The sequence below is a fragment of the Squalius cephalus genome (genome assembly GCF_949319135.1).
Source record: "Squalius cephalus genome assembly, chromosome: 21".
NCBI classification, from domain to species: domain Eukaryota; kingdom Metazoa; phylum Chordata; class Actinopteri; order Cypriniformes; family Leuciscidae; genus Squalius; species Squalius cephalus.
In genome coordinates, this window is record NC_137142.1 from 31,450,560 (window position 1) to 31,473,135 (window position 22,576).

The 22,576-nt window shown below is 37.9% G+C and overlaps 1 protein-coding gene and 1 long non-coding RNA gene across 2 annotated transcripts in view; one reads left to right on the plus strand and one right to left on the minus strand.

Moving 5' to 3' along the window:
- The window catches only part of syf2 (SYF2 pre-mRNA-splicing factor), a 118,068-nt gene that overhangs the window by 44,764 nt on the left and 50,728 nt on the right, over window positions 1-22,576 (plus strand). The window lies entirely within an intron of this gene.
- LOC307149700 lies at window positions 8,693-11,072 on the minus strand. Its single transcript, XR_013819611.1, has 3 exons — window positions 10,908-11,072; window positions 8,854-8,943; window positions 8,693-8,764 (listed from the first exon to the last, which is right to left on the minus strand). It is a non-coding gene; the product is annotated as an uncharacterized lncRNA (long non-coding RNA).

The following is a 22,576-nucleotide window of genomic DNA, read 5'->3' on the forward strand; positions in this document are numbered from 1 at the left end:
ATTATTCACCAGCTGACACTGATCCTCAGCCTCGTCTCCGGGAATGGCAGTCCGTCAAAGCATGAAATATATCCATCTATCCGTCCGCAGTCTTTCATTAGGCATATCAATAAAAATCTGCCTCTGTTCTATTTAACCGAGCTCACACATCCCATCTCAGTGTTATGGAAATTATGCATGTCTTCCTGCATATGACTGTCTGAAGTCATTTGCAGCATTCTTCAAATATGTTCAAGGATTTTCAATAACATGCAAGAAAAAGTATAGAAACGGGTACATTAATGCTCAGATTCTTAGGCTATGTTCACACTGCGAGTCTTAGTGCTCAATTCTGATTTACTGCTCAGATCAGATTTTTTTTTTTTTTTTTTTTTTTTTTTTGTATAGCTGTTCACATTGTTGTTTTAAATGTGGCCAATTTCAGATTCCAGTGTGAACAGATCGTGATCCTGAACTGACCCACATGCGCAAAAGAATGATACACAGATGACACGCAGCACGCTGTGATACGGAAGAAAACACGGATGACAGTAAAGCGATTACGTGTTTATTTGAAGTGTGGAAGCCAATGAATTTATGAGCAGGCAATATATAAAGTAAAAAAAAGACGAGGAAGCGAAATAAGAGAGTTTTTAAACATTTATAATACAAGCCCTCATGTTTTGCTTGTATATAGAGCTGTCCCTGTTATACTTATGAGTTCTGAGAATGTCCTTCACTGACTACCTTTCGCAATAGTCTTGATAACTTCAGGAATGTTAAATCTCTGAAGTGACTCCCATGAGCGCAGAGTTGTGACGAATGTTGCTCTTGAGGGATGTAAAAGTCGCATGAATTCTGATTTGACTGTTCAGACTGATGTTGCAATGCAAAACATCTGACCTGTATCAGATTTAGGACCACTTATGGAAGTGGCACATATCGGAATTGAAAAGATCAGATTCTATGTGGTTTGTGCTGTTTTATTTTAAAGCCATAAAGCCACATTACCTGCAGTCTGAACGTACTTTACTTCTGGATGCTGGTGTCCTTTCCGGGCTTCTTAACTATTTTACCTTAACTACCCATGCTATTTTAAAAAAATGTGTGAACGGCCCCAAATCTGCACTTATACTAGAAAGAAATCAGCAGATCTTTTAGAAGAATTTTCCACCTGTCCCACATTTGGTGCAAAAAGTAAAACATATAATGTTATTTTTTATGCGTGTCTTTTGAACTAATCACGAGTTTTTGACATCCTTTCTCCTTCAGGGGAAATTATGTCATGTATCACCATTAAATACATTCTCCACGTCTCGTGTGTTTTCATAAACTGAGAGAAATGCCCCCTAAACAACACCAATACATTATTTACTCACTCGACTCTCCTTTATTCACCAGAACCTTCATTAGACAAGGCTAATGTCACTACACAATGCTGGTCTTTCTGGCCCTGCTCTTTGTGCAGGTCTTCATGTGTTTGGCCCATAATCCATTAGATCCCTCTGAGGGCTTATTACGCACAACTCTAATGCACATGCACATGGCTTACAGATGAGGAGGGCCTGTCTGTGCTTCTCAGGGGCTTTCCCGTCATTTTCTTTGGGGAAAAGATTAAATGAAGAAAGAAAGAGTTTGTGTGAGAAAGAGCCGCCACTATAAAGTGTAGGCCTGAACCAAGATAAGGAAAAGCTTCCAACAAACAGTTTGGTTTTGGTTAAGTACTTTTTAAAACAAAATAATACTTTATTCAATAAGGATGCATTTAAATGATCAAAGATGGGTGGCAGTATAATTAAAGACTTCTATTTCAAATAAATGCTGTTATTTTGAACTTTCTTTTCATCAAAGAACCCTGAAAAAGAAAACGGAACACGGTTTCCACAAAAATAAAGCAGAACAACTGTTTTCAACATTCATAATAATCAGAAATGTTTCTTGAGCATCAAATCATCATATTAGAATGATTTCTGAAGGATCATGTGACACTGAAGACTGGAGTAATGATGCTGAAAATTCAGCTTTGATCAGGAATAAATTACAAAAATTATAAAATGGTGTTTCTGATGACTTTAATATAGTTTTTTTTTTTTTTTTTTTTTTTTTTGATTACATAAAATATATATTTTTAAATAATGTATTTTTAAACCAAACACTACAGTGGTGCATAAATACTTAAATCTGCATTACAGTAATGAAAACCTATGCTGAACGCAATTTTCATGACAAATGATTATGGCACCTGAAAAAACATGTTGAGATCAAGACAAGACCGAGACAAAGGCAGGGTGAGATCAGAGCAGCACTTCTTAAATTCATCTGAAACATCCACATTTACTGCCTGAGAAGTGTCTTATATTTAATAAATGAATACAGTAAGAATTAATACACTATACAGAGCTGTTACCAATCAAATGAAATAACTAACAACAAATATGCATAGCTGAGGTGGCACAGAAGTTGCATCTGAATTGGTACAAATAAAACTGAATAAATAATGTTGAGATTAATGTTTAAAAATAAAACTTTGTTCTGATCGTTTGTATAAAATCAATATCACATTTGCAATCATGCTCATTTGTGAAAACAACTCTCTTGCTCTAAATATTGCTTAATTATAGCATACGTTATAATATAAAAATTAAGATCACATACAAGTACTTTTTTGCAATCATATCTTGAATTTTGCGGGCATTTGTATTCAATTTAGTGACATTTTTGACACAATCACTTGTTGATTTCTGACCCTACACAACAGTAACAAAAGAAATCAAATTAGAAGTAAGTTATTGATTGCACTTGAAGCAGAGAATTTCACATGCAATCACATAAATGATGTTAACATAAATCAGACAATGCTCCAGCAATTTAATAATGTCCCTGCAGTAGTGAAATAAAATCCCAAGTCCTCTTGCTACAGACTGCGATTTCAGGAATCCTATAAGATCATTACAAATCACGCACTGTACGACATGGATCTAATAAATTTGGGTACTACATGTATGTAGACTGTACGTGGATGACAACTATTGAATCATAGGCTACGACGCAAGTTAGTATAGAAGAATAAAACGTCACCAGCATGCACAAGTGGTAAACAAATATAGAGCAAGATGAATCGCACTTTGGCAATTGTAGTTTTTATGTGCGCTGACAAAAAGAAGTGGAAGCGAAAAAGGAGAATACTGACGCGGTCATGGCTACGGAAAAGAGGCCAACTTGGCATGCCAGTCTTGTAAATGGAGCTAGTTTTAAGTTTTAACACCATGTTGCATTGATCAATATGCAATTTCATGTTGCATTTTTATTGGCTAGTCAGTAGACGTAGGTCGTAGCTGCAAACGCACTGTGAGATGTAACTTTCTGAAACTGTTATTGCAGGCTTTCTTTGGTTGCAAGACAGTGACAACAACTGTCTTTAAAACTCTCTCACTGTTTAGGAGCCACGACCACAGAAATCACCACGATTGGTCATATTTCATCTGGAACTGCCCAAAATCGTACAATGTGTACTGGGCATTAGTACAAGGTTTTGAGACCAAGAATGGTCTCGAGTACTACAACACTGGAATTTAGTGAATATATAACAATGTTATTTGGGCTGAAATACCTTCAGTGAATCAGCCCCTTTGAGGCCTCTGTTACAAACTGCTCTCTCTCTTGGACAGCTTACAGTGAAGCTGCTGAGACACACCCGGGGCTTTCTGGTCCTCACGCTTACTGTCGGCAGCACGAGATTCGCCAATCACTTCCACATGTGACAGCCATCAAAGCCACGAGAGCAGCCCTTCTCCAATTGGATCTCATTAAGAGCGGAAGCCAAAGCTGGCGTGGGGGTACGAGCCTTACATAAGCGAGACCCGGAGGATGGAGCGAACATCACTCTTTAGTTAAAGGGTGGAGAGCAATTGCACACGTTTGAGAAACTGCTGTTTCTACTCTGCAAGTTACTGTGACATGAACCTACCTGTACAAACATACATTTACCAAGAGCAAAACTCTGACCTGCGAAGAACGGTGGCTAATGCGGAACAGATGGGAGATCTCTCTTTCTTTTACGCTCACACACACCTTTCAGTCTGTTTCTATCTCTCTTTTATGTGATCCATCAACACCTGTTGCTATAAAGCAACAGCATTTTGTGGTTCGCGGGGTGAACTGCTGCGCGTAACTCAGTCCAGAACAGAGTAGCGGACTCATAAATCAATTCCCCTGCATGAAACACATCATAAGAGAGGAATAATGGGTACAGCATGGATGGTGTTAAAGAAAAATAAATCACACTGTTATAAAGTTATGAAATTCAGCTGATAAATGTATGCATTGGTGAGACAGTTGCTGTTTCCATCTGATATATTAACTACTGGCGGTTCTTGCACAGCTTTGTTAAGCCGAACAACTATTCTGGATTTGTTCTCATAAAATAGAGAGATAGAAAGAGAATGAGACAGAACTATAGTGATACTTAGCCCTCGGTACTTGATGTCATATATGGAAGATGTGCAGAAATCACCAACTCAACTGAACAAGTTCAAGCCACTTTCTTTGCTGCAAATCGCTATAGCTAGAGTCCCCAAACAAACAAAAACATACGCTGCGTCCAAAATCACATACTGACTGAGTAGGTACTACATTTGAATTTGAATTTACTTCGCGACCATTACAAAAAGTATGTTCCATATAGTTTGAATGTGGGTAGTATGAAGGATTTTTGGATGTACTACATACGTCATGTTGTTACTGTCACCAGTGTCAGTGTGTCGCTTCACTGCCATTCATAAATCCTCTCCCGTGGCCTCATGGGATAGTAAAGTGTCTATCAAATGCACACTTCAGAAACTTGCCTGAAGTTATAAATCATCCGGGGACTCTTTGCCTGCTGTTTTTCGATTACTGATTCAACATATTCAACATATGTATTCGGACATACTACTCTTTTGGCATACTGTTTTTTGCATACTATATAATGAAGTATTCGATTTCAGACGCAGCAGTTTCACATAGTCAGATGTTTGAATATCAGCATGAATTCTGGTCCGGTTTGCAGTCTAACCCTCTCAGAAAAATTCCAAATGACCAACATTAAAGGAACCAATAACAATTTGTTTTGGTTTTTTAGGTTTTGTCTAGGGTTGGGGTTTATCTGAAGTACATGACACAACATTAATAGAATAACATTGAAACAGTCCATCAAATAATTCCAATGCCAGTCTTTGATCAGCTGTATTACCAAAAAAAAACTAAAAAACCAACAAAAAAACCCAGAAATGTCTATAGCCTTTGGAGAACAAAATCCAGTCTAGTTCTTCTCACTGGATCAACCCGGTAGCTTGTAAGCATTACTTTATATCGAGGTGAACGGATGAACATCCAGCTAATCCGATTGGATCTGATGAATTTCAGTCAGTGGTTGCCATTTTGTGTGTGTGCATCAATTAGTGATTGGGCTGTGGGTGGCCTGAGGCTGCACCATTTGTTTCTCAGACTAATAGAGCCCCTAGATGTAAACACAATTACACATTATTATTAAAGCAATTTTTTTTGTAACTCCCATTATTCTCAATGGTGATTCTAATTACTGTAATACAGTGTTATTAACTCTTTCCCCATATTGACAGAGTTTTCACTGTTATACGGTTGGGGACGATATTAGGCATCTTCTGAAAGTATACAGAATCTCCCGATCAAAAGGCATGTGAAGAAGAAGCAGAAACAAGCGATACAAGCAGATGCATATGTAAAATAATGCGATCATCAACATTAAATGGCATATAAAGCAAAACTGCCAAATGAAGTGTAGAACCAGGACGAGGTACAGGACTGTGAAGCATTAGGGGTGTTGATAGACTCAATCTACTCCATCTGTGTTTTGATCATCGTTCTGAATCTGATCCAGATGCAGTCTTTAACAAAACACGATTTTCTCTGCTTTTTGCTCGAAATATTGCTTTTTTTATTAAACTTACCCACATTCAAGTGTTGATAAAAAAAAAAAAATGTAATTTTATTGAATTACATAATATATTTGAAAGGTTAAACTTTATTTTGTTGGTCCACTTTAGACATTCTACTAACTGCTAGTAACTTTGCAACTACGTCAACTCTCTTTTAGAGTATTAGCAGACTGGTAGTTTAAGGTTTGGTGTTAGGGTTAGTAGAATAAGTTGCAAAGTTACTTATAGTCAGTAGAATGTCTGTTGAGCATCAGAATAAAGTGTTCCTTTTTAAAATACTGTATTATAACTATTATTTTTGTAATTCCGATTATTCTCAATGGTGATTATGATTACTGTAATACAGTATAATATATAGAAATGTAAACTCATGCGAAATGCTAGACAAGTATCTGGCCACCATGGCATCCCTTGGTATTAATATGTCAAAATGTTTGAATGTCTTGTGATAGTCGAACAGTCCAAGTTCTAGTTTGTGATGGTTGCAGGTTCAACACTTTCATAAGGAAATGTCAGTCTGCTGTCTTATTTGGTTTGTTTCTTAGGATTTTACCAGAACTTTTCCCAGGACTTTCCCGAAGCTGAACTTTTGCAAGTTGACTTGCTTTTTCACTGTTAGTCTCCAAAAATGACAAAAGCACCATAACAGTCACCAGTTCTACTTGAGCGCTATATTCGAAGTCTTCTGAAGCCGTACAATAGTTCACAATGTGTAAGTGTACGGCTTTGGAGGGTCATTGGATTGGAGGGTCACTAGCATTCATGATCTAGTCATTTAACCTCACTCTGTCATGACAAGTAAATGGGTGTGTTTGTAATATTTTGGCTTGGTGGACGTATGGGTTGCCAGAACCACAGGAATGGGACCACCCAGATTACTGGCAGGACATTGGCGAAAGATCAGGAGAACTGAGGGCAAGCTGTACCCGGGGCGGAGCTGTGTGAGTGTGTGTTCGCTCGCACGTGTACAGTATGTGGTGTTAGAAGTGTGTGTGAATGGATGTTCCATTTGTGGAGAGGAGATATTTTTAGTCAGTGGTTCTCCTCAGATATGTGTGATTTCACCACTGGGTGAAATAAAACACATTTAGTGAAAAATCTAAAGGGGTCATTGAAGGAGAGGGCTGTTCATTTCAATTTGTGTAGAAACAATTTTCTCTCAGAAATGACGGGTAAATTTCACAATTAATTACAAAGTAAAAAAACAGCAAGTAACACAATGAATTAAACACATTTTTTTGGTCAACTTCAAATTTGTATTCTTTACTTTTTTACAGTGTATTTGTTTTACCATATTTACATACTGTCAAGTTTTTAATGTAGTTTACATGTGCTGTTTTTAATATGCTTTAAAGGGATAGTTCACTCCAAAATTAAAATTTTGTCATTATTTACTCACCCTCAAATTGTTCCAGACCTGCATGCGTTTCTTTCTTCTGTTGAACACAAAAGAAGATATTTTGAAAAATGTTGGTAACCAAACAGTTAGTCGATAGTATTTTAGGAGGACATTCCTCCAGGGTGTCTTTCGCTTTATTCATGCCTGAGACGGTGCATTCTGCCTGGGATGCAGTTTCACAAAACCAGCCTGTCAATTCCTGGAGGTTTCATACTTCCAGAGCTCCACCGCGGTGGAAATTGAACTCTCACCCCACCCAGAGTCACTCTGAGTGGGCCTCACGATGGTCTAACGAGGCCCTGTGCACCCACCAGTGCACCTCCTCCTACACCACCTATGTGGTCCATTTTCACCCGGTATATACTTGAGAATGTCCTCCAAAGGGCGGACGGATCTGACTTTGACCGGGAATGAGCCACCCTCCCTGGGCTGGAGGGGGAGCTCGGAGAGCATGGATGTTCGGCCAAGTTTGTCCATTTGGTCTTCCTCCATGGAAGTAAATGGCTACCATCAACTGTTTGATTACCAACATTCTTTAAAATACCTTCTTTTGTGTTCAACAGAAGAAAAAAACTCATACAGGTTTGGAACAACTTCAGGGTGAGTAAATGATGTTCATTTTTGGGTGAACTATCCCATTAAGATAAAGCATGTGTGAATTCATCAGACAACACCATTGCTGAGTATTTTCTCCTTAAAACTGGGGATTTTCTCCAATGACATTCACTGATGTTCAAAGCGTTTGTAAGGATGCTGATTTTTAGAAGGCAGCTGTCTCACTCTGTGATGGTGAACAGGAGCATGGTTTGTGTAATATTAGCAATATACTGTAGTTGTAGAGAGCGATACATAAAACACATTACCATTTTGATACATCGAGTAAGAGTAGATAGATAAGGTAGTCAGAGCTGGTGTGATTGAGTGGAGGCGGGGACTAATTTGCATAATGGTTGCATATACTAAATGAAGCAAGGGTGTCGAGTTACATTCAAGCTTCACAGTATGTCGTAAGTAAAAAAATGGCACACAAAAACAGATTAGATACAAGCTTCAGAATAATGAATATAAATGACTGACTTGATTAGTCCTGTTCCTTACACAAATGTATTGTATGGCTTCAGAAATCTCACGCATAAGCCACATGAACTACTTTAATTGTGATTTTTGACCTTTTTGTTGTCCCTGGTCAATATGAATACCGTTTTTCTATAGTGTAACTTATCCAGTTACATTTTCTGAGTAGTTTGCTACTGATAGCCTAGCTAATTACTTTTTCAATGGATTTCAAATGAACTTCACCAACATGAACTCTCCATGCTTTATATTACGCAGAAAAAGGATGCAGTCAGGACACGGATCCGTCAATGCTAACCTCCAGAGGCATGTATACAGTTTTCCTGTGTGTCTCCTGTGTGCTGCTAGTTGTTCCACTCTGAAAGAGAATAAGAGAGTTTATCTTTCTGTTTGTCTCCTCTGAGAGAGCATTCACTTCATCTCAGCACTTACAGCTTATAAACTTACCCGGTAATCACGTTAGCTTTCAGCTTCCCCCGACACGGGCGGCCCGTCTCTGGGCTAAAGAGACCTTTATAGCCCTATAATTGACTCTTTCTGAGCCCGAAGAGAGAGACAAAAAGTGAAAACAGTGAAGCCTGGTAGACTGAAGACAGAAAAGGACAAAAAAAATGCTTGAATGGAGAGAAGCAAAACTTAAAGTGCAAATGCTGAAACAATCAACAATCACAATACATTTTAATGAATCCTATTAATTTGTACTTAATTTTGAGATCCACTACTGTCAAAAGGTTGAGGATTCTTTGAATAATAGGATGTTCAAAGGCACAGCATTTATTTGAAAATAAAAAATAAAAGTCTTTCATTTTACTTTTATCAATTTAATGCATCCTTGCTGAATGAAAGTATTAATTGCTCTTTTTTTAACGGTTACACTTTATTTTAAGGTGTCATTGTTAGAGTGTAATTATATATTTAAGTACTGAGTATTAAGCAACTATATGTACTTACTATAGGGTTAGGGTAGGATTAGGATTTGGTTGAGAGTTAATTGCATGTAATTATGCATCATTTACTGTTATTACTATGGTAAGTACATGTAACATATGTAACAAGGACACTGTAAAATAAAGTGTTACCAAAAAATCTTACTGACTCCTAACTTTTGCATGGTCATGTAAATGTTCTTAAGAAAATTAAATGACAAAAATTGGTATGATAATAATTTTTTGGGGGGTGAAACAAACCAATTAATACCATAAATACCTTTGCAAATGACTAACATGAGGGAAAATTACATTTGTAAATGTCATGTTTTTTTGTGTTTTTTACATTTACATTAAATAAAGAAAAACATCTCACATGCTTTAGTGTAATGTTTATTTTCCTCTTTTTTCCTTTCTGTACATTTTTCATGCTGCCCTCCCCTCGTCTTCCCTTGAGTTCACTGAGCTGAAGGTTAAGGCTTAATTCAATTCCACCCCTATAAAACGCTCACTAACACTGACAAATATTTGCTTTCAACATTTATCATATGATGCTTGTTTTGTTTACAGAATGAAAAATTCTATACTGAGAAAGTCTTCTTATTCTACATGCAATATTACTGAAGAAAACAGTAATTTGCAGATTTGAGTTTAACATTGACAGATTTCACCACTGAGATCCTCACCTCAAATCTGACCCCGAAATCGAGGCCCTATATAAACATAAATGTATATAAATATTTATAATGCATTCAGCCACTACTGAAAGAATTATTGGTAGTGATAAACAAGTAATTCCAGTTGTGCATTCAGAAGTTGCTTGAATTTCCTGCTTGATTTTTCCATTTTCCTCACCCTCAAAGCTCAACTTACGATTTCCTATCCATCAAACACACATTCAGAGCTTCCTAACCGACATGTTGAGTGATTTGGTTTAATATAATATAATTCATATAATTTCAGTGGCCATGTCTACATTAACAGAGTTTTCATTCCCTTAAGTTGCACTCTAAATGCAAAAACGATATTGGTAAAAAATATAATGTTCTTTATTGGAATCAATGGTTCCTTGAAGAACCTTTTAACGTCCATGGAATCTTTCAATCGCTAAAGGTTCTTTATAGTGGTAAAGGGTAATTCAGATTATTAAAATGTTCTTCACACTGAACTGTTCAGTGAAAGGTTATTTAGTGGACACCAATTGGTTTTTCTATGGCATAACAGTGAAAACACCCTTTTGGAACCTTTATTTTTAACTGTGAGATCTAAGTGGTTAGATTATTAAAATGTTCTTTACACTACACTTTTAAAAAATAAAGGTTATTTATTGGCATCTATGAATTCTATGAAGATCCTTTAACATTCATGGAATCCTTGCATTGCACAAAAGTTTCTTTATAGTGGAAAAGGGTTCTTTAGATTATTAAAATGTTCTACACATTGAGAAAAAAGTGGTTCTTTTAAGAACTGTTCACCCAAATGTTCTTTGGGGAATCAAAAATGGTTCTTCTGTGGCGTCACTGTGAAAACATCCTTTATTTTTAAGAGCTGAAACAAAGGTTTTATCATGTGTACCTCAGTCTGTTGTTGTAGTTTACGGCCCTCGGGGGCCCTCAGGGGACGGACGATCTGTGAGTGTATTCTGGGAGCCGATACGAGCGCTGGCACAGGTGTCTGCCCGATCACACCGGGCGTTCTCTCTCACCTCCTCCATCACTGTCACCCCTCACTAGCCCACCCGGAGCCAGCACCACATCTAACCAGCACCAGACCGCCGTCTCTAGCCGTCCGTCAGTCTCCCCACCCCTACGCTACATTTGCAAATCATTTATTTTGCTTTGGTTTCCTGTACTCTTCTGGTTTCCCCCCTACTCTTCCTCCTCTTGATCAGGAGTCGGAGACATCTGGAAGTCATTTTAACGCGTTAGTGGTATTGTGTGGCTGCCTATCGGCGACGCTTTTCACATTCACGCTCTGTACTGAAAAGAAGCTGTACAAGAGAGACGCAGAGGGAGGGAGAGAAGGGGTTATTCAGTGAAAGCCTGCAAAATGATGGTCTTTAAACTGCATGGAAGTAAACAGAATTAACCAAACACTAAGTAGTACTAAAACGGAACAATGTGGCTTGACAAAGCCTTGTCTGAAAGTTTAAAACAGAACCTTGTTGTATAATTTTTGTGTGGTTCATAGTTGCTAAAGTGTCCACAGTGGCTGAGGTGTATTTGGTGGTTGCTAAGGAGTTGATTGGTTGCTAGGGTGTTCTGAGTGGTTGCTAGGCAGTTGCTAGGACAATGATACACTGTCTTTCAAAAGTCTGGAGCTGTGTCTGAAACCACTCACTTTGTTCACTCATTATCAAATCCCAATATAGTATTTGAATGCACTATATCTGCAAGGAGTAAACGCCGACGCTTACACTGTGCATCGGAGAGCTGGAGCTGTCACAGAAATATCACACGTAGTGATAAAACTACTTTAATCTTACATGTTAGATTAGATTAGAAGAATTAGAACATCTTTGTAGTCGCATCAATTGTATAATTGGTTAATCGTGCTTAATATGTGTATAATCAGTTAGAAATTGTTAGAAACTCTCACACTCACAGATGACGTGGTCGTTGAGTGCCCTCAGGCGACCGTTATGATTACAATCGAATGAATACGATGATTAACGAATATTTTTAATTCATCCACCAAATTATCATCTCTTCCTTACAAAGCTCAAAGTGTCAAACCTAAAGAGATATTCTTTATAAAAGTTAAGGCTCAGCCACGCACTTCCTAAAATGCTTCGTTCAAACACACCCCCACAAATCTACGTCAGTGTGTGGGGGAAGAGTTAAAAAAAAAATCTTACTTTTACTTTTGCTTGCAATGTAATAACTGTAATTCCAACAAGTTATCCAGGAAACCAGGCAGAAGGACTGTGCCGAGTTTACCCACAATTTTTTTTTTTATTAATGTACAGATCTCTTCTCTGATGACATGTTTACTGGCATGAGGGCGGGGCAACCTGTCACTCACATGAGATCCACCAATAGCAAACCACAATTATTCAACCATCCAATCAACTCCTCATGGACAAAATCAAATCCTGCCCCACATTTGTTCTTGTCCGAGAAGCAGTTTCACTCGGATATGCATCGGATTCATGCCGACTTTAACAAGACAAAAACAAAGAGATCAAATAAAAGCCCCTCGCAGACACTGCTGTAACTCAGCGGACAGTAGACGGTGAGTTTATTATTCAGCACGCTCAGCAGAAACGGATCTCAATGCTGTACTTAAGTCACTGGTAAAGATTTTACATTAGGACTTTAACTCTCTCTAAATGCTCTGTCTATTTTTAATGAGCTGCAGTCCAGAGTTCTGCATCAGAGATGCACACCAAGAATGTCAATGTTAAGCTGCTATTGACTAGATAAAAAATGCTTGTTCCAGCAGCGCAAAAAAAAAAAAGCACTGATCATCCATTAGAATATTCTCTTATACAAACCCAAGTCAGAAAAAAAATTCCAAAGGAATTCTAATGGAATTTTGATTTTAATTTGGAATCAATCTGGAGTGATAAATTCCACTACTGGATAAACTTTTTATTTAAGTTTTTCATCTAATATTTATATTTTATTTATTAATAATAATTTTAGTTAACAATAACTTTTTATTTTAGATAGCAACACACTTAAACCATCTGAAACACCTCGCATAATGACAACTTGCCATTTTTTGGGGGGCCGATTCAGCATTTTGAATCGGCGTTGGGTCATTGGTGAGAGAGAGAACTCTGATTGGTTGTTCAGCTTAGCAAACAAGTCAGTGCACAAGAATAAAAGCGAAAGTGATGAACGCGAGCAAAGAAGTCAAGACGGTACAGACAGAAGGCTGTTTTAATTTTACATCATCTTACTTGAGCATTCGAATGCACAAATATTTTCATAATAACATGAGCCGACTGGAATGAAGAAAGTGATCAGTGTGATTGATATTCTGCTCTGTTTACGGTTTGTATATCTGCAGTAATAGTTTCGGTTTCCCTTTTTGAATGACAAAAATAGACTATTGATACTGATATAGATAGATATTTACTTACACGCAAGTGCAGAACGCACGTGCTAGTTGACAGTCCTTTAGTCCTTTTTTGGTGTGTTCAAGCGCAGCTTTTTGGCCGAGACGCAGCAGATGAGAGGCGACAACACAGTCAGCTTTCGTCACCGCTGGTTCTTTGACATCGGCACGCTTAACATTGTGATGACAACCTTACTTGCATATTCTTAGGAAAACTATAATAGTATATAATATAATAGTATATAAATAATCCTAAAATTACACTTATTTAAAACAGGTAATTGTAATAATTTTGCAATTATGCTTTCAAATGTAATTCCAAAGGAACATTATTAGAGCTCTAGTTTCCATGGAACCTTTCTGTTTTCTAAATATTTATCTGTTATCTCACTTAAAATCACCCTGATATGATATGTATTCTGATACCTTCTGGATATAATTGTTCTTCTGGCACATGATTGTGTTTTCCAGTGCAGGTCTATTGATGAAAGCTGTCTTTCTTTGACAGTAGTGGAAACCCTTCTCCTGCTTGAGTTTACCCGCAAGAGGTGTGGGACTATATATCATCCAGCACAATCAATCAATCCAACTCAAATCGTTAACTATGACATCCCAGGACCTTACAAACACACGTACACAGATTTGTTTCGCAATGAAACTGCACTTAGAAAAAAGTGATAGCACGCATATATTCAGAAATCCACATGATTTGAGGAATCATTCATGTTTGTAACCAAAACACTGCAGGACAAGAAATGTAATACTTACGATTCGGGGTTTGGCAAGCACCACTTGAAGAAAAAACAACAACTAGTGGAACAGAAACTGAAACTGTAAAAGACAAAAAAAATATTGTTAGTTAAATTCATTATGTAAAAATATATAATGTGTGAAATGATTGCCTTTCAAAAATACATTGACTAGATTAATGTGAATGCAAAGCCAGCAAAATGACTACAGGGATTTTTCACAGAATACAAGAATACAGAGATTTTTTTGCAAAAAAAAAAAATGCATTAAGGTTACCTAATATACTGTACGTAATGTGAGCTTGCCTGTATTTAAACACACATGCTGAATGCATGATGACGGCAGCATAGTTTAAGTATAGGGTATGACCTTCAGAGCGAACGCCTGGTGATTCACTTTCTCCATCGCTCTGATCCTGACCAGGAACTGGTGTTTATGGGCCTGTGGTGTACATACAGGTTACACAAGGTTTGCATCTTTGCAAGGTTAGTGTTAGCATAGCCTGACTTTTAACTGTTGGCTAAACTGTGAGATCTAATAAAGTCAGATCTACAGTGCTTTGCATGAACCATGAACTGAGGTATGAATGTTTGTTTTGTTTTAGTGTGCAATATAGAAAATTCAGCCTTGCGTATTTAGCTCAGTATTGCCATTTACAGCATTTCAAATATTAGACTCAATGCTGTGTTCAGGCAGAGGGAATATGAAGTGTGTTTTAGTCTGTGTGGCCTTCAGTGTAAAACAAGGGTTCACCGACCCGCCCGCAACCAAATAATGTCAAAAAGCAATTAATATCTTAATACCACCATCAGCTGCTGTGGGGCCAAAGCCTCTCCACCTCTCTCTATCTCTCTCACTCTCTTTATTCCTCCATCAGGCCGTGGTTTCCCTGAGGTCCTGGTGGTCAGATGCGGTTTTCGGGGCAAGAGGACTTGGAGTGTGGGCAGCGCGGTCCTTCTCCTTTCTGAGAAAAGACAGAGAGAGAGAGAGACTCATCTAATGCATCCATCTCTTTTCTCAATCCATTACAGTAAGGATGGGGTCACGCTGGGTTTCCACTAATAGTCTGGCTTGTGGACTCTTGTTAGGATAAAATGCATCTTTAAAAAATGCAATGCACTATTCTACATTTTATTTTTCATATAGTTCACATATAATATAAGTCAAGTTTTTTGCACAAAAACAGATTTCATTTCAAATTAGGATGGAAATAATGAAATGAGGTTGTTGTTGTTGTTGTTTTTTTGCATTTGATAATTTGAAAATTCAGTTTGGAAATTCAACTAATAGTTAAAATAGCTAAATAAATAGACTTAATGTTATATTTTTTTTGTTGATCAAAAGCCAGGTGTCTACATTTACATGATCTTTTTGGCAGATCTTTTATCTAAAGTGACTTACATTCAAGGAACACATTTGATCAGTTCTTGCATTCCCTGGGAATCAAACCCATGACCTTTGCGTTGCTAGCGCAATACCGTTTTTATGTGTGTGAATCAAACCCATGTCCTTGATGTTGCTAGCACATGCTTCTAGAGATTTCGTTCACTTATCTACAATGAACAATATTGAAACTGTGTTGGGACATACCTTGATGTCCAGTGTTAAATCTGGGTCCTGATACAAAACCACTTGCTTAGACTATGTCTATATAGTAGGCCACACAACTCAAAAGAGAAAGGAAATCCGTATGAGCCCTTTAAAACATTTAAACAGATGAAGAGTATGTATGAGTGATCATCATTTTGGGGGGAATGTACTCAAGACTTATAGAAGAACACGTTAGACCATAATATTGTATAAACACTATAACTCTTACATGAACTACCAAAAAGACAAGAGAAATATTCCCTCTAATTTATCCTTTCCTTTGCTAAACACTGGATGCGAATCTTCATCGTCTCTCTGCATGTGTTCTTCCTCTTACAATGGCCTCTCATTTCTGTGATTTCCTAGAAGAAGAAAAAGAAGTGATAGACACAGAGCACGAGTGATACACCCACCCAGGCCCACACACCTCGCCTGTCTGGGCGGCACAGCGTGTGGAGTGAATGCTGAGTGTGTTGTGTGGTTTTGGGCAGGCCGCTGGACACCATTAGAAGAGATCTCCCCACCGGCACCAGCGTTTCAACACCACCTCACCTACTAAACCAACAGCCAATTACAGCTGAGTCAGTGTAGACATACAGACAAACCACCGTCCATGTGCTACTTTTAGCTTTACGTTTCTAAACGCTCAGCAAAGGCAGAATACGAATTTCAATTACTGATGAATACTAGTAGAAGTAGTTTTCCATGGACAAATACTTTTTCTTGGCTTGGTGGTCGTTTGAGGTTATGCAGTCAGGAAAATAGAGACCGAAAATGACTTCTATTCATTAAACTACACTGTGATTTTTAACCAGTTTTAACAGACAAATAATATAAAATGCTAAAATTAAATTAGCATAAATTAGTTACTTTATTACATATGGTTAAATTGTATGTTTAAGAAAACAATACTTGTAATTTTACAGAAAAATATTATAATAAATATAGTTTTTTAATTAAAAATAAAAATGTGTATAGTTATCAAATCTACAAATAATTATATATATTTATATGTGTAATAGTTACAGATAACTAAAGTTCAAGTTGAAATACAATACATTTAATTAATTAAATAAAAACAAAACATATCTACAAATATTCCAAAAATGACTGCATATAATATCTGTAACATTTACAGAAAACTTTAGTTCAAGTTATTTGAAATATTAACATTTTTTCGTTTAAAACCAAAAAGGCATCGGAGACATAAGTGGAAACGACGGGTCACTGCAGGAATGGAATAAATAATTACATTAAATATGCTGCCCATAGTCCTGCTTTACAGTTTAAATAGCCTAATTTGAAGTCATTTTAGCAGGAAAAACCTAGCAAAAGTTTCCTAAATTATTAAAGGCATGTTAATGTCACTGAAGTTAAACTGTAGTTTGCAACCTTACGTGCACATCACAGGAGTCTGTGTTATCTCTGTTAAACTGCTGTGAGTGGGCCGCATTCAGCACCAATTGATTTCCTCTCCCCCTCGCTGACGGCTCTGATAGAGAGCAGTCATAATTCTCTGCACTCGAGAGATTAAATTCCTGTATCGCTGTCAGCTACATTAACTCACTTCCTGGATCTAAACCCTATTAGCGTAGCAGGCCTCGCTAACATTAATAAATCAATGTTCCTGATGGCAGATGAAGATCCGGAGCTACTGTATGCATCTCTCTCTCTCATAGCGCTGGTGATGATGAAGATTGCATAACTTGAGTTATATCTACAATTTTAAAGACACTTTTCTTTTCAATTTGTTTACCATTACCTGATAAAACGTGCATTTAAAGCCCCCGTGAACCGGAAGTTGCAAACGACTTTTCTCCAGTGTTGTGACATATTTGAAAGGGAATATTGAACAGAGGGCAGAGTTTTACTTTAGCGCTCCTCCTCTCCATCTCTGCTCATAGCAGACTAACGGTTTTGGGCGAGTGGTTAAGCGTTTTCATCAGAAAAGGAACGCCATTCCAGACCGAAAGTAACTTTTCAGATTTTGATTAATTACCACGACAAACCATTTTTTTCTGTGTATTAACTTGCATGGATTAATTGTTCACCACAAGACTAGTAAAATGCGCTAACAAAGTAAATAGGGACAATTTTGATTTCATTAGACTTTAAAAAGTTTATTAGACAGCACAGGACAGGACGAGAGGAGATGAGAGAAGGGCACAGAAGAGGAGAGCATAGGAGTAGAGGAAAGGAAATCAGAGGAAAGGAGATTAGAGTACAGGACAGGACAAGAAAGGAGAGGAGAGGAGAGCACAGGACAGGACAATAGAGGAGAGGATATGAGAGGGAAGGAGAGGAAAGCACAGGACAGGTGAGGAGAGGATATGAGAGGAGAGGAGAGGAGAGGAGAGGAGAGGAGAGGAGAGGAGAGGACAAGAGAGGAGAGGATATGAGAGGAAAGGAGAGGAGAGGACAGGATAAGAGAGGAGAGGATATGAGAGGAAAGGAGAGGAGAGGACAGGATAAGAGAGGAGAGGATATGAGAGGAAAGGAGAGGACAAGACAAAAGAGGAGAGAGTAGAGCACAGGAGGAGAGCACAGGAGGAAAGCACAGGAGAGGAAAGGAGAGGAGAGCACAGGAGATGCGAGGCGAAAGGAGAGGAGAGTAAAGACGAGATGATCTACTCTATGTAGCTCTCGGCCAAACTGATATTTCCAAAGAAGCCAAAAAGAAATCAACTCCCATCACTGATCTTTTAAGAAGCAGATTTATTTTTGAAGAGCTGGTCTGATGTGCAGGAACATTTATCTGGACCTGAACTCTCTGGCTTCATTACAGCCATTCTTCTACAATGTTTCCACTGACACAGACAGTCACAGGGCTTTGGGTTTATTTCTGTTGATTGCAGAGTCTTTTTCCAGTGCCTGTGCTTTGTTAGAAACTGGTTTGGGTCTTGATTGCGAGCGTTATCTTCTAACTGTCAACGGTTCATTTAGCCTGTCTCAGCAATGAGATAGTTGATATGAGGCATTGATTGCCTTTTTTTTTTTTTTTTGCAGTATGACACCAACGTGCTGGTACAAACTTCAGCAGAAATCTTTCCATATGGATCAGTTTGTGTGTAGATAGACAGAGAGAGAGAGAGAGAGAGAGAGAGAGAGATGTGTGGCTTAACTATTGTCCATAGCCACTAAACGTGTCCATGTGGTGATTCTGCTCAGCATCAGAGTAGATGAATGTTCTCCAAGCCTGTTGCTCATCCCTTTTCTGTCACTGACACAGATCCAGCAGAAGATACAGAAAGACCCATTTTTTCCTGGTGTAGCCTCACCGCAAAACTCTGGAACAAACCCACAGCACATACACAAGAACCTTTGGAACAGGAGAAAAGAGAAAGCCTGATCAAAACAGGGATAAAACGCACTTCCACACAGCCCCAAATAAATTTGATCAAAAGCACTGGCTTTTTTTTCTATTGGTGAGGGCATTCATGTCAGTAATGTGAAAATACGTTAGAGCTGTTAAATCTCGAGTAAAACAGCTTCTGGAGACGATTACACCGGCGATACGAACCAGCTGTGGCTTTGGCAAAGGGTACGAGACGGTGCCGCTCACTCCGGGTATCAGAAATCAAACCAGAGATGACTGGAGTATGATGGAAAATCCAGAAGGAATAATTGTGAAATGATTTCACACATTTATCACTGCACTTTTTAATCCACACTAACAACCTGCCAAAGTGAGGCGCTTCATCTCTGTCCGGGCTTGGGCTGTTCTTGCCATTTCTGGAACTCATGTTTCGGTCCTTGTGATAAATGGCTTGTATTGTTGAGTTCTTTATTTGTAGGTTCATTTATCTTTATCAGTAATTAGGATTATAAAACTGATAGTTCCAATCCTGGATGTTGATTGGTCAATACTGCAATTCCAGTCATGCTAAAAACAATAGCAACTATGACATGAAACACCTGTTCTCCAGTTGTACTTTTATATTCAGCACTCATATCTGTACATACTCTGTGTTTATATAGCGGAGACTAGCCGGGACGGAACTGGTTTCCTCAAAAGACTTTAGAGACGTACTATGTGATTTTAATTCTGTCCAAATCTGCCATGTCTGTGTTTTTCTCACACAACCTCAGTAAAACCTCAGTTTTTTTGGCTAACTCAACGGTCCTCTGAGAAATCTAATACTGTCCGAAAGCGAATGTCTGTGACTGTTGTATTATCCTAACACTTCTCCTCGTGTTTTTTGACCTAGCTTGCACACCAAAAGCATGCTTTCATTTCATTTCATTTCAACATGGACAATCTCCGATGTAAAAAATAAAATCATAAAATTAATAAATAGAGCCAAATCATGGAAACTGCTAAGACTGGCCATTTTAATATCAGTGTCGGGTAAGAGTAAAATACTTGTCCAAATTTCTCTTTATTATAAACAGCCAATTCTATAAATGTATGTGAAGTTTACTTATAGGATTTTTATGATAAATTAAAATTATATCAATAAATAAATAATTAAGAGACATATACGTCATACATGATGCATGTAAAACAGCACAGACCTTCTGTAACCCCAGCGTCTAGAAAACACACACTCACACCTCTGTAATAAACACGGTACATGTACATACTCTGAATCGGTACATGAAATCTGTAACTCAAATGTCATTTAGAAAATTAGCCCCGTCCTAGCTAAGCCTGTGTACGAAGCCAAAGGCCTTTGCTTTCCTGTCCGTTTTGGTATGAAAGCATCTCCTAAAGAAAGTAGAAGAAAACAAAAAAACAAAAGTGAGGTTTAGGTATAAAGCACATATTTAATGACTGCAATATATATAAACCAGGGGTCCAGGGCCCGCTAAGGGGGACTTTCAAGGAGGCCACAAGATGACTTATAATAATTTAAAATAAGACATGCATTAAAATGAGCTAAAATGGTAAAACTTTATTTTAAGGTGTCATTGTTACAGTGTAATTATATATTTAAGTACTGAGTAATATTAAGCAACTACATGTACTTACTATCGGGTTAGGGTAGGATTAGGGTTTGGTTGAGGGTTAGTTGCATGTAATTATGCATAATTTACTGTTATTACTATGGTAAGTACATGTAACGAGTAACAAGGACACTGTAAAGTAAAGTGTTAATGCTAAAATAATTAATCAAGATCTCTTATTATTTGGTTATTTTTATAACAATTATATATGTTCTAGTTATGCCAAGTATATTTTATTGGGTAGAAATTGTAAGTGCGCCAAATATTGTTGTGGACTTGAAGTCAAAAAGCTTCAGATCCACTAGGGGCAAAAATCAGTGCATTTATATATTAATTATATAGACAGACAGATATGTGATGTAAAAATTCTACTTACAATACATTACAAGAGCACCTCAGGAAAAGCTATTAAATTTAAAGTCCTCCTTTTATATAATACATTATAAAATAAAAAATGTCCTTCTTCAGTATCCACCAACATCAGTGTGTGAGAATGTGTGTTGTGTGCTTGTGTAGATGTGCTTTTTGAAATATTAATGCACAAAGAGTGTGATGCTTCTGTAGTGTTCTGTAGGGTCCCATATCATAAGCACTCTCTGAACACTTCATTTCCCATTATAGCCTGTCGTTTAGTGCGACGCCTGAATGGACAGTTGGATTTATTTTCCCCTGTTGTCCCTGTAGAGATCCTCATAAACACCGGCTGAATACTGTTTGGACATCCACTAATACTTTTCAACAAAAAACGTGGGTTTATTTACAATGACAAATTTAAATCATTTAAATAAATGTAATACATTTTACCAGTTTGCCAGGCTCAACTATTTATACTATTATTGACCCAATTAAGCCCCAGTAAACAGATTTGATTTAAACTTAAACCCTGTTTTACCACAAAAAGTATTTTTCAAATTGTTATTCAAAACATTAATTTGATCCCAGCGAAACACACTGTGAATAAAAAACTGTGAACAAATAACTTAATTATATTAGTAATGTAAAAAAAGATGTAAAATCTTATGTAAAAATGTTGAAGTATGCTATCATGAAAACTTTTTTTAAATCAGTTCTCATAAGTTTAAAGTACAAACCTTCAACTAAAACGAGGCTTAACACTCTTGACACTTGAGTCTCTAACACTTCAAACAGAAGATGAGGGTCAAAGTCATCAACAGCTACGTTTTAATTAACGTCTGATTGTGGTTCTGGTGTTTGAGCTCTCAGACTACAAAAGACCAGCACTTCACGGAGGAAATGTGGAAAACGAGAGGGGAGGGTGACGTCTGTGACCCCGAGGTCAAGCGGTAGCATCCCTCCACCATGTCCACATCACTTTAGAAACATTAACTTCACGTCACACCTGCCTCTTCAGTCAGACTCTCATCTATTTAGACGAGGCCTCATCTATCAAATCGGCTTCAGAGAGAAAATATATTGGCACCAGACCCTCCTAATCAATGCCATTACCACTGCACCCTTTCCTAAACCCAGAGAGGGTCATCTGCAGGGTCACGCGGCGGTCAGACCGCGCTCGGAAAATGAGGCCAGGCTCAAGTTCAAGGTCGGGGGTCAAAGGTCAAGCTTCCAGGGAAATGGGCCCAGCTGTGCAGTGATGTGGTGGCGTACGGGCTGGACGTCTGGACGGGTGACCAGTCGTGACCCCTGCTTTTGTGCTTGTATTGGTGAGTGGCGGTTTCCTTATGGTCTTGCGGTCGGACACAGGGCTCTGCCAAGCTGCTAGAGAAACGAGAGACGACTATCGGTTTAAAATAGTGGACAGAGGTCAAAACGAGGCCAAATGAGAGAGTTCATGTCATGGATAAAAGTCTGACAGCCGGTCAAGATACTGTATTGTTCAGAAGCCTTTTATGATCAACAAACAATATTCATAT